Below are 14,033 nucleotides of genomic sequence, written 5' to 3' on the forward strand. Positions count from 1 at the left end.
GTGTAAAAAAATATTCGTAACAGTGATATTTACAAAGTGGGAGAGTAAAGGGGTCTAAATGGAAGGGTAGTTTCCATACTTATGGTACATATACATCTTAATATCCAGTACAACCACTAAGAAAACACTACAAAGTGATATATTTGAAAACAATTATAAATAAATCAGGATAAAATACTAATAAATGCTCAAGTGACACATAAAAAGAAAAGAGAAGGGGCACCTAGGTGGCTCAGTCGGTTAAGCACCTGCCTTCAGCTCAGTCATGATCCTGAAGTCCTGAAATACTGTATTGCATCAGGCTCCCTGCTCACCAGGGATTCAGCTTCTCCCTCTCACTCTGGCCCTCCTCCTAGTTCACGCATGCTCTTTCTCAAAAATAAATAAATAAAATCTTCAAAAAAAAAAAAAAAAAAGGCAATGCCTTTGGCTCAGGGCGTAATCCCGTAGATCCAGGATCAAGTCCCACATCGGCCTTCCTGCATGAAGCTTGCTTCTCTCTCTGCCTAGGTCTCTGCCTCTCTCTGTGTTTCTCATGAATAGATAAATAAAATGTTAAAAAGAAGAAGAGGAGGAGGAGGAGGAGGAGGAGGAGGAGGAGGAGGAGGAAGAAGAAGAAGAAGAAGAAGAAGAAGAAGAAGAAGAAGAAGAAGAAGAAGAAGAAGAAGAAGAAGAAGAAGAAAGAACGAAACAGAGGAATGAGTAAGAGAGAAAAAACAGGAAATGAAAACAAAATGGCAGAAGCTCTAAGAGCAAATGACACATCCAATGAAGGGTTAGTATCCAAAATACAGAACTTATAAATCTCAATACCCAAAAAATAAATAACCCAATTAAAAATGGGCAGGGAGACATGAAAAGACATTTCTCCAAAGAAGACATCCACATGGCCAACAGAAACATGAAAAGATTTTCATAATCACCATCAGAGAAATGCAAATCAAAACTACAATGAGCTATCACTTCACATTGTCAGAATGGCTAAAATCAACAATACAAGAAACAAGTGTTGGTAAGGATGTGGAAAAAAAGGAACATTCCTGCACTGTTGGTGGGAATGTAAACAGGTGCAACCACTGTGGAAAACAGTTATAGAGGTTCCTCAAAAGGTTAAAAAGAGAACTACCTTATCATCCAGTAATTGCACTACTGGGTATTTTCCCAAAAAAATTAAAAAGCACTAATTCAATGGGATACATGCACCCCTGTGTTTATGGCAGCATTATTTCTGCAGCCAAGATATGGAAGCAGCCCAAGTGTCATTGACTGATGAACTGATAAAGAAGTTGCAGTATATTTTTTTTTACAATGGAATATTACTTAACCATAAAAAGAATGAAATCTTGCCATTTCCAACAACATGGATAGAGCTAGAAATTATTATGCTAAGTGAAGTAAGTCAGAAAAAGACAAATACCACATGACTTCACTCCTATGTGGAATTTAAGAAACAAAACAAACAAAACAAACAAAAGAGAAAGATGAACCAAGAAACAGATTGGTTCCCAGAGGCAAGGGGGAGTGAGTTAAATAGGCGATAGGAATTAAGGAGTGCATTTGTAGTGATGAGCACCAGGTAGAATATGGAATTGTTGAAATATTGTATTGTACACTTGAAACTAACATAACATTGTATGTTAACTAATTGGAATTAAAATAAAAACTTTAAAAAAATAAGCCCTAACATTATCAATAATTAAAATAAATGTAAATTTAAAATATACCAAATAAAGGCAAATACTGCCAATGTGGACTTAAGAAGAAATGATCCACAAATAGGCTGTTTATAACTCACTCACTTAAAATAAGAAGTGAAAAGGTACCAAAAAAGATGCATGGAAACAAAATAAAAGCAGAATGGCTATATTAATATTAGACTTTTGAGCAAAGACAATTGCTAGAGAGAAAAGAAAACATAATACAATGATAAAGGATGGATCCAACAGAAATACATAACAATTCTAAATGGTACACACCTAACAAAATACACGAAGAACAGATAGGTGAAAGGAGAAACAGACAAATTTTATCATTGGGAATTTCAAGACTTCCTAAAACACTAAACAGAAAATCAGCCAAAACTTAAAAGTTCTAAAGTTCTAACACAATCAACCAAAAGGATCTAATTGACATACATAGAATATTTGACCAAAAAAAAGCCAAATACCTATTTTTTTTTAAATCCATAGAACAAACACTCACAAAAACAGGCCATATACTGGGCCACAGAACAAGCATCAACAAATTTTAAAGTATTGAAATCATAAGAGAATATTCTCTGACCATAATGGACTCGAATCAGAAATCAAGAAGTACAACTAGCGAATCTCAAAGTAAGTCTCCAAGTAAAGTTAAAAAGAAACATAGAATTGAATAAAAATGAAAAGACAACACAGAAAAAACAACATCAAAAGACATGGGATACAACTAAAGCAGTGCCAAGGGGAAAAGTTATAGCATTAAATGTTTACATTAGCAAAGAGAAAAGTTCTCAAATCATTATCTTACATTCCTACTTAAATTCCTTTCTAGCTTTCAAGAAACTAGAAAAACAGGAAAAAATAAACCCAAAATAATCAGAAAAGAAATAATAAAAATAAAAATGAAAATCAACAAAACTGAAAACAAGAAAACTACAGAGAAAAAAATGAAACAAAAGGTTAATCCTTTAAAAAAATTAATAAAATTGATAAATCTTTAGCAAGACTGGCAAAACAAAAAGAAAAGTACAAGTTACCAAGATCAGAGATAAAAAAAGAAAGTATCACTGAACATTTTACAGCCATTACAAGGGTAATTAGGAAATAATACAAACAAGTTTATGCCCCTAAATTAGAAGAAATGAATCAACTCTTCAATCAACCACATAAAGATCTTCCTCTACTTACCATAGGGCCACATGCAACTAACCCATTGTAAACTGAAAATATCACAAATCAAAAATGCATTTAATGTACCTGAACTACCAAATATCAGAGCTTAGCCTCACCTACATTAAGCCTCCTCAGAAAACTTACCTTAGCCTACAGTTGGGCAAAATCATCTAATGCAAAGCCTATTAAAAAAAAAAAAAAAAGGTGTTGACAATCTCAGGTAATTTACTGAATACTGAGAGTGAAAAACAGAATGGTTCTAAGGATACAGAATCCTTTTAAGTGTTATACATTGTGGTTGTTTACCCTTATGATTGCATGGTTGACTGGGAGCTATGATTTGCCACTACCATCCAGCATCACAAGAGAGAATCTTACCACATATTGTTAGCCCAGGAGAAGATCATCATTCAAAATCCAAGTATGGTTTCTACTGATTGTGTCTCACTTTCACATCATCATAAAGTCAAAAAAATCTTAAGTCAGGGACTGTTTGTTCTACCAAGATTCAACTGAAATAAATAATACATAAATAATCCTACAACCACTAAACAATTTGTAATTTTAATTCTCAAAAAGAAAATCTCAAGCTGAAATGTTTTCACTAGAGAATTCAACCAAATATTTAAAGAATGTCAAAACTTCACAAATTTTTCCGAAGAGCAGAAAAGGAGGGAATGAGTCCTACCTCAATCTGAGGCCAGTATTACCCAAATACTGAAACAAAACAAAAATATCACAAGAAAAATGCAGACTAGTTTCTCTAATGAACTCAGACACAAATTCTCAACAAATCAATAATCTAAATTCAGTAATATCTGAAAAACATTATATATCATAACCACATAGGATTTATTCCACATATGCAAGTTTGGTTCAACATTAAAACAAAACAAAACCCCACACATCAACTAAAGAAAATAACTCTATCATATAAATTCACTAAGAATTTGACAAAATTTGACAAAATCCACCACCCATTTATAATAACTCTCAGTAAACTAGAAAGACAGGTGATCTACCTTGATTTGATAGAGTATCTAATCAACTACGCACTCCCCCCGCAAAAAAACATACACTTAATACCATATTTAATAGTGAAACACTAAATGTTTTCCACCTAAACAAGGAACAAAGCAAGGATATCTGCTCTTACCACTGTGAGTCGATACAGTACTAGTTCTAGCCACTGCAATAACACAAGAAATAAAAGGCAAAGAGATTAGAGAGTATACTGTAAAAAGCCTCTAAAAACTAAAAGGTTAAAATTTTAGCAAGGTCAAAGAACACAAGATCAATGTAAAATATCAATCGCATTTCTATGTATTGATAATGAACATTTGAAAACTGAGATAAAAAAATAATATCCACAAAATTTCTCCAAACAAACAAACAAAAAAAAAGTAAGTATAAATTTAACAAGAGGCATACAATAGGACTTGATATATATACTAAAAAATACAAAATGCTGATTAAAGAAATCAAAGACCTAACTAAATGAAGACCATGTCAATATAGTACAGATGTCAATTCTCCCCAAATTGATCTATAGGTTTAATGCAATTCCTATGAGAATCTCAGTAAAATTTGTGTAGATATGGGTAAGCTTGTTCAAAAATTTATATATGAAGACATAAGCCTTTGAATAACTCAAACCATATTGAAAAGTGAGAGGAACCACTCTATTTGGTATTATGGCTTATCTATATCTACATTGTTACAGTAACCAAGAGTGCAATATTAGCAGATGGAAACATATAAACCAACAGAACTCAATAGAGAACCCAGAAGTAAACCTACACATATATGCCCAATTGATTTTTTATAAAATTGCAAAAGCAGTTCAAAAGAGGAAAGATACTTACCTTTTCAACAAATGGGGCTAGAGCAATTGGATAGCCATAGGTAAAAATATGAACCTCAATTTAAATGTATCTTTTATAAAAATAAAATCAAAATAAACTATGGACTTATCTGCAAACCATTAAAGTATAAAACTTTCATAAAGCTATCATAATAGAAAATTTTTGAGACCAATGCTAAAGAGTTCTTAGACTTGGCTCCAAAAACACAACCAAAAAAAAAGTAACATTAATAAATTAAGCCACAACAAAATTAAAAACTTTTGCTCTCAGAAACACCCCATTAAAAGGAAAAAAAGCGATAAGCTACAAAATGAGAGTATTTGCACATAGCAGACAATAGAGTAATATTTGGAATTCTCAAAACTCAACAATAAAACAATCCTATTGGAAAATGCACAAAAGACATGAACATTTTACCAAAGAGGATATACAGATAGCAAATTAGCATATGAAAAGATCTTCAACACCACTAGCCATTAGGGAAATATACATTAAAACCACAATAAGATCAGTAGACACCAAGAGAATAGCTTAAAGAAACACTTATGACAGTATCAAATGCTCGTGAGAATACAGAATCTGGACCACTCATACGTTACTGGTGAGAATGTAAAAGCATCCAACCAATCTAAAAAATAGATTGGCAGTTTCTTCTATAACTGAACATATAATTACCACACAATCCAACAACTGCACTCTTGGACATTTAACTGACAAAAATGAAAATTTATGTTTACAAAAAAACAAACAAGAATATTCATAGCTTTTTTTCCTAATAGTCAAAACTGGAAATAATCCAAATTGTTCTCCAGTGGTGAATGGCTAAAATGTTATACAGCCACACCATGAAATACTCAGCAAATGTAAAGGAACAAAGTATTGATACATGCAAGGACCTGGATGAATCTTGAGGAATTATGCTGGGTTACAAAATGCTAACCCCAAAAGGTTACATACTTTATGATTCCATCTGTACAACATGGGGTTTTGTTGTTTGTTTTTGTAAAACTTTTTTTGAAATGACAAAACGAAAAACAGGTTAGTGGTTGCCAGGAGTTAGAGATAAATGGAGAGGTGAAAGAAGGGCAGCACAAGGAATCCTTGTGGTGATGAAACTGCTCTGTGTCTTTACTGTAGTGATGATTACACAATGTGATAAAACTGCATAGAACTAAAACCACATTGAACACATAGACACACACAACTGTATGCAGAACTAGTGAAATCTGAAGATGTAAATTAAATCAATATTAATTTCTTGTTGCCATACCAGATGTTGCCACTGAGGAAAAAAAATGGGTGAAGGACACATACTTTGTATTATTCCTTACAACTAAATTTTAATCTACAATTACCTCAAAATAAAATTTAATTTAAAAATCTGAGAGATAAATCAATATCCAGGTAGGTGGGTAGACATGGATGGAGGAGAGATATGGTGCTTTATATAAGCGTCTTAGCTGTGAACCCAGTCTAATAGGTTATACCTACAAAGAAGCCTTAAAAGAGTTAAGAATCTCTAGGTCTTTCCCTTAAGCTTCAGACAGATATGTAAGAGAAGGGGAATTTTAAAAGTAACACTGAGAGAGCTTCCAGTTGGTGAACACATAGAGGAGGGAGAGTGGCTAGAAGAGTAGCATCTCTAGACAGGGCATGGAAGCTCTGTACCCTTCTCCACATACCTTGTCCAATGCCTAGCCTTCCATTGTTGTTCCTGAGTTCTATCTTTTGTATTAAGCTGATAATCTAGCTTGGTAAAACCTTGATGAGGTGTTTATCTTACTTATCCAGACAAAATAATACTAAAAAATACTCACATATACACACACACACACACACACAAACAAGTAACACCGAATATTACAAGGAACACAGAGTGAATACAGAAATTTTGCTGAAGTAATGTCTCCCCCACAGGATTTCCCATGGGTACCATCATGGTCATATATAAGACCTTTTCAAGCTATAATACTCAAACATGCATTTAAATAATTTTTCCATCTTTCAACACACGTATAGCCAAAAAAGGAGAAATAAACCACTAGCATATAAGGAAAGAAGGTAAAGTACATGGAAAGTTTTTCTTTCCTACAGTGGAAGATAGGAAATATAAACATGAGGACCCTATTTCTCAAGTAGTAAATGTGCAACTGACATGCATCAGAATCAGCCAAAGCCATTGTTAAAGAGACGGGGTTACTCAGAGTGTCAGTCAGCTCGGACTATCATAACAAAAACCATACTGGATTGCTGAAACCACAGAAATGTATTTTCTCACAGTTCTGGAGGCCCAGTCTAAGATTAAAGGGCCAGCAGAGGTACTTTTTAATGAGGCCAGTCTACTGGGCTTCAAATGGCCACCTTCTCACTGGGGGTTCACATGGACTTTTCTCTGTGCATGTGCACTTCTGTGTCTCTCCCTCTTCTTATAAGGTCCAGTAGGATTATGGACCCACCCTTATGACCTCATTTCATCTTAATCACCTCTTTAAAGACCCTATTCATATTCAGCCACAATGGGACTTGGGGTTCAACCTATGAGTTTTAGGGGAACAAAATTCAATCCGTAATACCCAGTGGCTGGCCAGCCCGGAAGTATATTCTATGAGTGAACATAATAAGTGTGTATTATACTTAATGGAAGGGGACAAGGCAAAGGAAAAAGTATAGTATTGGCATCAGAATTCCAATTCTATCACTTAGTTTTCCCAACAATAAAAATGAGGAGAGTATCTGACTGCAGACCTTTGAGAATTAAAATAATCTCTGTAAAGTGCCTAGCATATATGGTAAAGGATTAGTCAATCCTAGGCCTCTGCCTTTCATCTTCTACCCTCCACCTCCCAGCCCCGGCCAAATTAACTATAAATATTACTCAAATCTAAGCATATCTAAAAAATTACCGGAACTGGGTAGCCCCAGTGGCCCAGCAGTCTAGCGCCACCTGGAGCCCAGGGCGTGATCCTGGAGACCCGGGATCGAGTCCCACACGGGGCTCCCTGCATGAAACCTCTTTTTTCCTCTGCCGGTGTCTCTGCCTCTGCCCCCCCCCCCCCCGTGCCTCTCATGAATAAATAAATAAAATATTTAAAAAAAAATTACGGGAACTAAATTCTGTCCCAGTTCTACCACTACCTATGTACCTTAGCCAGACCACTCTACTTCTGCATCTAGGCAGCCTCCCAGGCGGCTTCTGCATCTGGGCAATGAGGGTTTCCTTCATCACTAAAATACTATGTATCTATGCATACTACTTTTATGATTACAATAACAAACACCAATACTATGAAAATTAATCAAACTTCCTATAAAACTCCAGTAAAAGAGGATTACAGTATGAAATTTCAATTTATTCTTTCAAATACTTTCATTCTTTAAACTCTTCCACACTATCCTCCAGTTTGAAAAATGTTATCTGTACAATATATCTGTAAGATTAATTTTACCATCTTCTCTATCATTAATGCTTCCTCTTCCAAGTGGACTGTATATTCTTTTCTATTTCTGTTCCCCCAAATGTTCACTGTTTTACTCATAAAAATCACTTAATCACTGAAATGCCTAAAATCATACACCAAATCCCATTGAAATATGATCAGACATATGGAGAAGTTATCAGTAAATTGTATCTGACAACTGTTTTTAATTTAGCTCATGACTGAAATGGGTTGTAGGTGATTTCAAGATGCTACACCTACCACCCATACACTGCACATTCAAACATTGAGCCATAACCAGCATCTATACTCCATAACTGTGATTTAAAATTAAGATAATGGTGGTCAGAATCAAAATCTATTGTGAGGATATCTGATTCGTTTAATAAACAATTTACCGTGTTAAAGCCTAAGAGAAGAACTTGTAGGGAAGCCTGGGTGGCTCAGCGGTTTAGCACCTGCCTTCGGCCCAGGGCGTGACCCCGGGGTCCTGGGATCGAGTCCCACGTCGGGCTCCCTGCATGGAGCCTGCTTCTCCCTCTGCCTGTGTCTCTGCCTCTCTCTCTCTCTCTCTCTCTCTCCCCCCCTCCCCCGTGTCTCTCATGAATAAATTTAAAAAAATAATAAAATCTTAAAAAAAAAAAAAGAACTTGTAAGTACTTGCCCTTTCTCCCACCTCATCCCTCACCACTCCTATCCTAGTATTATCTGGTATTACATGTATATGAATAACACACGAGGTAGGTTGTTAACTTTGGTCCCCTCAACAAATCTCATCTCCCAGTACTGATGCCCTTGTATAGTCCTCACCCATACTAAATCCAAACTGGTTATGTTATTAGCATGGACTATTAGAACATTAGCAAACATAAGAATACAGACGCCTGATATGTGTTGGCCCGGTGAAGCTTGTCCTCTTGAAATGCTCCCTTCCTCATGAAACCCAGCTTCCATGCTGTGGAGAAGCTCAATCGAATTAAGTGGGGGAGGCTACCTGCACGGGGTAAAGGGAGAAAGGGACAGAGGCAGTCATATTCCCAGCTATCCACCAGCTGGTCCAGCCATCCCAGCTGATGCATCAGATTTATGAATTAAGAAGCCACCTTGGATGTTATAGCCAACAGAAGACATATGGAGCAGTCCCCATCAAGCCTAGCTCAACCTTCAAAATTAAGTGCAAATAAACACTGGTTTAGTTATAAGTAAACAACACATGTAGGCCAATTAGAACAGTTCTTGGTAGGCAGTAAGCAATCAAGAAATATCAGGAGTAATGACAGTTATTGTTAATTATTATGTCTCACCCCCACCAAGGTACATTCTGGGTTTTAGAGCTGCCATTCTCTCATTTCCCTCATGGCCGGTAAAGCAACCAGAAAGGCCTACATTTTGCTTTCCCTTTCTTCTTCCTAATTTACAGCTGTCATTTTTCTTCTTTTTCCAGCTCCACACACAGTGAGGAGCCCAACACAGGGCTCCAATTCAGACCATGAGATCAAGACCTGAGCCAAGATCAAGAGTTAGACACTTAAATCACTGAACCACCCAGGTGCTCCTGTGCTTTTACTTTTTATCTCTACCAATCATGTTTGCCTGGTTTCCCCAGAGTGCCTCATCAATGATCCAAACCAATTCTAGCCTTTGGCTGTGCTCTGTATTCCCAGAGACTACAGGCATCTCCTTCAACCTCCTTCCAGATCACAGGTAAATAATTAAGGAGTTCAGTAGGACAAACCCTACATTCAGGGTCAAAAGTTTATACTACTTTAACTTGTAATTCTTTTTTACATGATAGAATCATTAGACAAAGGGCGTGGGGACCAATAAGGTCTTATTTAGAAAATAAGCAACAGGGATAACATACTTGATAGTTTTCCTCAAAGACTTACTGATCCTAATTGCCTAAATTTTGTATTATTTTAAAGCCCATGACCCTTTGTTCATACTTCATTCATGATGTTTATCTTAATCTAGCCTGAATTATAGAAGTTGGTTGACTTAACTGCCTACTAGATCTGTAACTGCCCCAGAAAAGAGACTTGAGAAAATGGGCATCTTACTCATTTTTATCCCTTATATCGAGCACCTACTATACTGCTCTACAATGCATACAAATATGGTTTAAAAAAAAAAAAAAAATCTGGGTCCTGGTCAGCAACCACTCTGTACACAACTAATCTTTGCAATCCTCACCCCCCATGTTTATTAAGAAATAATGACTCACCCATAGTTATAATGCAATTAGTAACAAAGCTAATGAACGCTACATGTCCTAACATTCACCTCTAATAATTATTTGGCTTAATTAAGAATGATTTTATTTTTGTAGAGATAGTCACATGTTTCTTAAGGAAAAGAAAGGTATCCTGTACATTATTTATTTCCTTTTCCTTCAAGTTTCAGGCTTGAGAAGCCTTCATCTTAGGTCCAGGGTATGATCTAACCTGCCAGGCAGATAATATCAAAAGGCAAACGAAGCCTAGTGAAGACTGCAGCAAACTAGAGCTCAGAACTCACCTAAAAGGGGCAACACTACTCAGCTCTAGCAATCCACAAACAGGAAGAGCAACCAGGTAGAGCCAAATCTTGTGATTTTGCAAGTGATGCTAGAAAGTGAGACTTCTTAAATGTGAAGTCTTCCTATTTTTAAATGGTGGCAACTAATTACTCAATGTTCCAAAATACACCAAGAGAAAGCAATATATATCTGTGGGTTGGATTCAGTCCAAGGGCATCCTGCTACTGCAGGCTCATAGTTTAAAATCTCTACATATAATTGAAGGTGGATTAAGAGGAAAACACTCCTTTTACCATCACCCTCACTTCTAAAGCAAAGAGAAAAAATAACCAGGAGCACTAAAAGCAAGTAAGTTCATAAAATTAGAAAGTGTCCCGTGACAAACTCCTTTAACTTTTTTCTCTCTTGAAAAAGCAATCTGCGGGAATTTTAGATACAGAAACTTCTACAGCATAAAAATACATAGGAAGAATGTTATGCTTTTTGAATTTTCCTCAAAACTTGTAAAAGGAAAATATTCAAATAAATAGTTAAAACTATATAAACTTTTCTGTCCTTAACCAAACTAATGAAAACCCTCGGTAATAAACATGAGACAATGACTCACCATGCACGCAGAAAAACAAGGTACAAAATACTAATGGCAGTAAGGTATTTGCATTTGTCCATCCATATATCGTCATTTAACGGCTCTTGTGACCAACAGCACCAAACTAGCTGGACACAGGGTTGAACTCCATGTGCAAGGGAACTCTACTCTAACAAACCACTGTGGACTCAAACCTGTGACCTGAACCCCTTAATATCATGCTATGCAATAACTAAGGTGACCACTCACTAGTAAACAAATATTCACTTAGTCGAAGAACATTTCTTCAGTACCTTACAAAAGATTTGGCATTAGTTAACCAAATCATTAAAGCCCTTTAAAAATAGGAATTCAGGGATCCCTGGGTGGCGCAGCGGTTTGGCGCCTGCCTTTGGCCCAGGGCGCGATCCTGGAGATGGGATCGAATCCCACGTCGGGCTCCCGGTGCATGGAGCCTGCTTCTCCCTCTGCCTCCCTCTGCCTGTGTCTCTGCCTCTCTCTCTCTCTCTCTCTCTCTCTGTGACTATCATAAATAAATAAAAATAAAAAAAAATTAAAAAAAGGAATTCATAGAAAAGATCTGAACTTCATCTCTAAACCTACTTAACCTGATGGAAACCTTTATGAAGTCATAATTCTTAATATAGCTAACCATGGTAGCTAGACCTCTGGAGTACGAACCATTGCCTAAAGTAACTATCAGTGAGGGAGTTCCCTGTACCAATAGAATCAGTAGGCAATTTAATGGCAATAAAATATTACTGTTACTTTGGCATACTATTTACTGAACACTTACTATGTGCCAAGCACTGTGCTGACTGAATACTTCAGGGTTCTCATTAAATCTTAAAAACGATGCTATGACGGAGGTACCATTATTATCCCCATTCTACAGATGGGGAAACTGACCTTTCCAAGATCACACAGTTATAAGTGGTAGAGTCAGGATTCCAACCCAAATCTTGTCTAACTTCAGAATTTGCACCCTTAAACACTACACTGTATTGCCTCCAGTGACTCTGGTTTGATATCTAAGATAAAGAAAAGAGGGTAATTTGTACTCCTCAGTGACAAATTTAAAAAACATACTTGAAATGGAGGATACTTTTCAGAACATTTACGATTCTCATATATACAGTCATGCAAGTATTATTTTTATTCCCAAATATATATTAATGATGATGGAAACCTCACACAATAGACTTCTAAAAATTTTTCCAAATACTCCTTCATGTTTATCCTGAAAAATCTAATGGGAACACTATATTTTCTGCCCAGTTTTGCTGTGAACCTAAAACCATTCCACAAAATCACTTTTTTAAAAAAATTTATAACTACAATATACAAATATGCCTAATATAACTCAGTTACAAACACTGGCAAAAGACTGCCTTCTTTCAGTATGAAAAGTTGCACTTTATTATAACCCTAGTGCTGAGCATGGAGTGATGTAGTGAGCGCTTAAATATTTACTGATTCTTTCAAAAAGGCTTGAAGGTGTGTAAACAGTGCTGTAAAATTCAAATTTTTCACACTCCCAGAACACCTTCAGAGGTCTATAAAACAAACACATAACATGGTAAGTTGGAATAAAGTTAGACAAAAAAATTAAACTCTTACTGAGCAGTATACCACGGCTGACACAAATCAGGCTACTTTTACCTTTCCCCCTTAAATATCAAAAGATGTAGCCCTAGGTTAAGAATGGATTATCACAGAATCTTTTTCTAATCATTTTCTAAGTCCTTTCTAAATCCTCCAAAGCTTATCCAAAACAAACAAATACTTTCAATTGTCCAGAGTGAATGTCATCATATGAACCAAATATTTTTTCCTCTGATACACCAAGGCTGTCGAAATTCTAAAGGTCAGATAATAACTGATGTGAAGGATCCGTAAGAACGGTTTTGCCATCTATTACCCCTTCCCAGTAACACTCTCCTCTCATCAAGGTCCACCTTTACAAACACACACCTATGTTCACTTATGGAGGGAACAAGGGGAAGGTACTCACCGTGTGAAAAAAGCCATTTGCCCTAAATGCCCTGCAATATACCGTCGCAACTGATTGCCAAATGGAACACTGCACTGGCCACCAACAAAGTATTGAAGTATTGACAATTTTACTTGAGAACTGTGCTTACAAAGCCTCAACTATAAAAAGATCAGGCTGTTATCAATAAATGGGAATTTCACGGCCTACGTCACAGACCCCGTAAGAGGAGAGAGACCCTTCACCACACCTGTAATTCGCAGAACTCCTTTCCTTTCTCGCCGACCCACATCTTCAGGAGAGACCCGAAGACTTTTCTGCATCGCTCTGCCTCCGAAAGGCTGGGGATGCACAGCACCACAAAGGCAAAGCCTTCTGACCGGTGCATGTTTAAAATGGTCATCAATACCATACTCCTTGGAATACTTGCATACCCAAAGCCTTATGACTAAGGATAACCTGACTTCAACAGGGAATGCACGCACAGGCTGAGAGAGACTCTACGGCCCGGGCAGCTGCAAGCTCAGCTGAGCCCCGGGGACGCAACCTCGGCTTGGAAAAGGCAGCACCGTATCCGGTTCCCGATGGATACACATGCCCCCCCTCCCCCCCCTCCCCCCCCACTCTCCATGCTTTCCTAGCTCAAAAACTTCACTTCTTCCCAGGGTCTAACCAGAAAGATGCAAAAGACGCCGAAGGCAGCGTGCACGCCCTCAGGGAAGAGGAGCGATCCAATCAAGTCCCGACGCACGCCAACC

At 36.9% G+C, this 14,033-nt stretch overlaps 1 protein-coding gene across 1 annotated transcript in view; it reads right to left on the minus strand.

Moving 5' to 3' along the window:
- RASA1 (RAS p21 protein activator 1) overlaps nt 1-14,033 on the minus strand; it is a 108,302-nt gene that overhangs the window by 93,677 nt on the left and 592 nt on the right. The gene's annotated exons all lie outside the window — the stretch shown is intronic.

Source organism: Canis lupus, chromosome 3 (genome assembly GCF_011100685.1).
Source record: "Canis lupus familiaris isolate Mischka breed German Shepherd chromosome 3, alternate assembly UU_Cfam_GSD_1.0, whole genome shotgun sequence".
Lineage (NCBI taxonomy): Eukaryota > Metazoa > Chordata > Mammalia > Carnivora > Canidae > Canis > Canis lupus.